Below are 4,695 nucleotides of genomic sequence, written 5' to 3'. Positions count from 1 at the left end.
GCCGCTTGTTTCATCCCTCTCTCTTGCTACGTACGAAACGATGAAGACTGGGGCCTGGGGTGGGGCTTCGGAGAAGGGGCATTTCGTAACAGTTACATTTAGGATGCACTTACACGAGTAACATAGTTGCTTGTTTTTTTGGTTTTTCTTTACCGTTTCGACACCGAGAGTGTGACTTGGGTGGGGTACAAAAAGGTTTTTCTTTCTTTCTCTTCTTCTCTTTCGCAGATCTCTCCGTCCCTGCCCGGAGAACGCGGCCTTCGAGTCAACATGGCGCGCCCTCCGGTCCCGCAGTCGAGGGCTGATCCCGCCACTTCCGGTCTTCGACAACATCGAAACGACATTTTTTTACACTGTGTGTCTGTGTTGCCAATTCGCCTTGTTTCCCGTTACGATTCTGTTCGCATCGTTTTTTGACGGTGTTCGTCGAGGGTCGCTGCGATCTTGTTGAGAACCGGAAGTCGACGGGCCGGCCTTCTACGCCACGCTGTAATCGAGATACAGCCCTACGCGGTATGTGTGTGTATATATAATATATATATAATATATATAATATATAATTATATATGTATATAGTTTACATTCAGCAAGTAGTTAAAGTATTGAAAAATATATATGTAATTAATTACAAATCTAATGATCATCCTCTTGTTAATTCATTATTTGGTAGAATAATCGATAGGTTTTTTTTTTTTTTTTGGGTCTTTCTTTGTGTTTCTCCGTGTGTCGTGTGCGTGTGTGTGTATGTGTAGTAGTAGTAGTGTCTTTGCTGTCTGTGTGTGCGCGTGAGTGTGTAGCTTCGAGTGTGTCCGATACACAAAACGCATATTTAATATTGTTCGCTTCCATTCAGCTTTCATTTTGCTTTACTCTTGCTGCTTTTCTTTTTTTTTTTTTCTTTTTTTTTTCTTTTTTCATTTTTCAACATGAAACGGCTTTCTCTTTTCAACTGTGCCTGGAGATCGTATCACGTTTGCTCACTTCCGCTCTGACACGCGAGTCTCGCATCATTTTGTTGTTCGAATCGTTCTCCCTCTTTACACGCGTGTGCGCGTGTATTCTTATTTCTGTTCCCTTTTTCTCCTTTTTTCTTTTTTTTTTTCATCCAAACTTTTTTCATCCAACGAAGAAAAGCTTTCGAGAACGAATCGATGATACATCGTCTCGAATTGTTTCGAATTTTTCTCTGTTCCATTTTTTTTTCTTTTTTTTTTTTTTTTTCCTAATCACGCGCGTCAGAGCCTCGCACAATTTTCTTTACTCTCTTTTTCTTCCTCACTCCCTTTCCCCTCACTTTTCTCTCTATAAATGTATGAATATATATTATATCTAATATTGCAGTGTTCGGTTATCGCTATGACATTAGTTACGTTACCACGATTACTTGTTTCTCCATTTACGGTTAAAAAGACAATATCGATCGCTATAGTTTATAGACACATGATACTTTAAAGAGACAGATTTACCGTTTGTTTACGTCGTCACGTTACTCACGTGTTTATTAATTATTAGTTACTTTTTTTATTCTTTTTTTCATATTACTTCTTGTGTGTCGTGTACCCGAGTTACTTCGAACGGTTATTCAACTGTGTGTTCGTGTACAGTGTGTGTCATGTGTGTTCGTGTCCGTGTGTGTATTATCCTTAACCACTCGTCCTCATTTTTTTTTTATTCGTTAACGAATACATCCATTACAGATTATGGAAAACTATGCTTAATTTTTTTTTTCTTTTTTTGTTTCCTTGCTTACAAAGTGTTTCATTACAATCGTATTGTAATCGTATAATACTATATGTTTATTTATTTTTGTATGTATCTCAATGTATGCTCTATATCTCGTTCCTTTCTCTCTCTCTCTCTGTCCTTCTCCTCATTCCTTTCTCTCTCTCTCTTTCTCTCTCTCTCTCTCTCTTCACTCACCTCAACTCATCCATCTCGCGCCTCCATGCATCTACCGATTTCAATCCGATTCAGTATCTTTCTCTTTCTCTTTCACTCGTTCTCTCTTCGTTCGTTCTTTTTTTTCCTTTTTTTTTTTTTTTTTTTTTTTTTTTTTTTTTTTTTTTTTTGGTTTTGCTAGAAGAGTATACATCGTGTACGTGTGTTTGATTCTTCGCTGAACTGAGCCTCTCGTCTCAAGCCGAGATCCACATTTGATTCGCAACTCATTGCAACGCTTGCTCCAACTTTCCTTCTTAATCCTTCCCTCGCCATTCTCCTATCCCATTCCTGATCGGATCGTTGAAGAAGAAAGAAAAAAAAAAAAAGGCCTCGAGACATTTATAATGAACATCGCCAAAGCGCGACGAGGATCGTCGTCTTGGATCTTGTTCGAGGATCTCGATTCGCTGATTTCGTCGCGGACACCCAATTCGTTCGATGATTACAAAGATTAGATTAGAAAAATAATCCAGGAGAGCTTTCTCTCTCTTTCTCTCGAGGCTCGATCGAAAATTCTTCCTTCTCTTTTTCTTTTTCTTTTTTTCTATCTAGCCAGGACCAACGATCCGAATATATCGAGAAAGTGATCCGAGAATTGGGTCACCTTACACTGATGGACGTCTTCCGTACCAACCCTCGAAAGGCTTTACTCCTTCTCCCTTCTTTCCCTCGACTCATCATTCAATCCAATCGATTTCTTTCGCTCTACCTTTCTCTCTTTTTCTCTCTCTCCAATCTCTCCCCCTCTCTCTCTTTAACAATAGCAGGTACTAGCATAGCTACCACAGTCGTACGTATCGTTAATAGTTACAATTAAGTTTAGATATTACTATAAAGGGTACTGTTCTCCCACCTTGTCCCCTCTCGCCTCTGTTCCCCGCGATTTTTCCTCTTCCATCCACTTTTTCCTACCCTTATTAGTTCCGCGGTTAAAAAACATTTGTTTTTAGCACCCCCTCACGCGGCCACACAACTGCCGAATCGCTCGACAATCTTCAAGATTCCTCGATTTTCCATAATAGGAAGAAGCCTCGACACGGCCTCTCTCTCTCTCTCTCTCTTTCTCCATTCTTCTCTTGAAGAGTCTCTTAATCTTATATCGAAGGAACTCTTCTTTCAGGGAATTTTCCGTCCGAGTTTCTGAGAAACCGAATTTTCGAGAACACCGAACGAGGTTATCTTATCCCTCGACAAAATTTACCATCGAAGAAATCCGTTTTCGTTATCCAAATTAGGAGAAATTTCGTTCGACTGGACAAAAAAAAAAAGCGAGCAAAGACGTCGAGGATCGGTCGATCGATGCGCTCTCGGATCCATGACGGAACGACCGCAGGAAGCTGGTTGCTCGGCGTCGATCATACAAAACTTGCTATATAAAAATCCGTACGAAAGAACGACGAAAGTTCACGCCTAAAAATTATACTACTTATTACACTTACACGATACAAAGTTTCACGCTANTTTTTTTTTTTTTTCTTTTTTCAAAACTAGTCTAAGAGAGGACCGAGCGGATCGACCGACGCGAAACGCGAATCTTCTTCTTTCTCTTCTTACTTTGCGCGCGAGCAATTCGACAATCCATGGCCGCGTTTATTCCGTACGTTTGTCCCACGACGACAAGATTAAACACTTTTTTTTTTTAATACTTTTAGCACCTAGTGCCCGGCCCGCGGCTCGCGGCACCTCCGCCATTGTTGCTGTCGCGGCTTCTCGCGATTGCTCGACGGACGGGGCCGACCGTGACCCGATCTGACAAGTTGATGATCAAATAAGGAGAAGTTATGATTCATCCGTGCTATGCTCGGAGACTGGATATTGGATTTGAAGCTCGAGGTCGAGCGTGGAGCGGGCACGTAAGAGAGCGATTTTCGATCCGATTTTTTTTTAACCGATTTAATTTATTAATACGTTTCGAGTAAATTCGAGTTTAAAAGTGGTAAATGAATTTGATGGAATTTTTTTTTTTTTTTTTTTACTTATGAGAGAAGCTAATAATTTTTGTAATTTTAAACTCAAATGTTTTCATAGAGAGCTAATTTTAATTCTGCCCAACTTTCCCCGCCGATCGATAAATATTCATAGAATTATAGAATGACAACGAAGCCCCCTAAAACTTATATCAAACTTCGATAAAAAAATATTCGGCAAAATTGAATATCCTGATGCATAGCTCCACGCAAAGTTTCCTTAAACGGATCGACGCCCGGAGGCGTGTTCGAGGTCACGAGCACGGTCGCATCTCCGGCCGTCGAGGACAGTAACAGCGGCCTTTAACAACGTAATCATCTAATTAATCTCGCGAACGCGAACCGGCTGGTTGCTCGCTGCTCCAAACCCCTTTCACCGGTTTTGTTTCCCTTTCGACGCGCCCTTTGTCCATGATTTTCGAACATCGTTGGACCAGGGCGTCAACCACGTTAGTTCGGATAACCTGGAATCGGCGCCTGTCAATGGATCGTACAGATTAGAAATACAGGAATTTAAGGAGATGAAAACAGGAATTAGAAAATTAGTTCGCGTATAATCGCGCGTCGAACTTCGTTCGATCACAATTTTGAGAACGTTGTCCCGTTATGGACGAATCTAGCGTCATCCGATTGATCCGTTAATCCCACGCGATAAAATAGGTTAGGTCGCGTCGAAAGAAAATCTTACAAGGGAAACGACGGGATTATTACAATAATCGAAAGCGTCGACCATGGTCGGCAACAAGTTCTTCTTAAGCTCAAATATTTTTTTTTAAGCCCGTATAAC

The 4,695-nt window shown here is 40.9% G+C and overlaps 2 long non-coding RNA genes across 2 annotated transcripts in view; one reads left to right on the top strand and one right to left on the bottom strand.

Moving 5' to 3' along the window:
• LOC116185862 overlaps window positions 1-3,197 on the top strand; it is a 3,939-nt gene extending 742 nt beyond the window's left edge. The window contains exon 2 of the long non-coding RNA XR_004150763.1: window positions 2,337-3,197. This is a non-coding gene — a long non-coding RNA (uncharacterized LOC116185862). The remainder of the gene's footprint in view (window positions 1-2,336) is intronic.
• LOC116185861 lies at window positions 344-2,792 on the bottom strand. The gene is made up of 2 exons (XR_004150762.1): window positions 2,651-2,792; window positions 344-1,902 (listed from the first exon to the last, which is right to left on the bottom strand). It is a non-coding gene; the product is annotated as an uncharacterized LOC116185861 (long non-coding RNA).
• Window positions 3,198-4,695: the final 1,498 nt, after the last annotated feature.

This window comes from Apis dorsata, unplaced genomic scaffold, assembly GCF_000469605.1.
Source record: "Apis dorsata unplaced genomic scaffold, Apis dorsata 1.3 scaffold_309, whole genome shotgun sequence".
In the NCBI taxonomy this organism is placed as follows: domain Eukaryota; kingdom Metazoa; phylum Arthropoda; class Insecta; order Hymenoptera; family Apidae; genus Apis; species Apis dorsata.
Note: the sequence above shows the minus strand (reverse complement) of the source record. Positions and strands in the feature narration are given on the sequence as shown.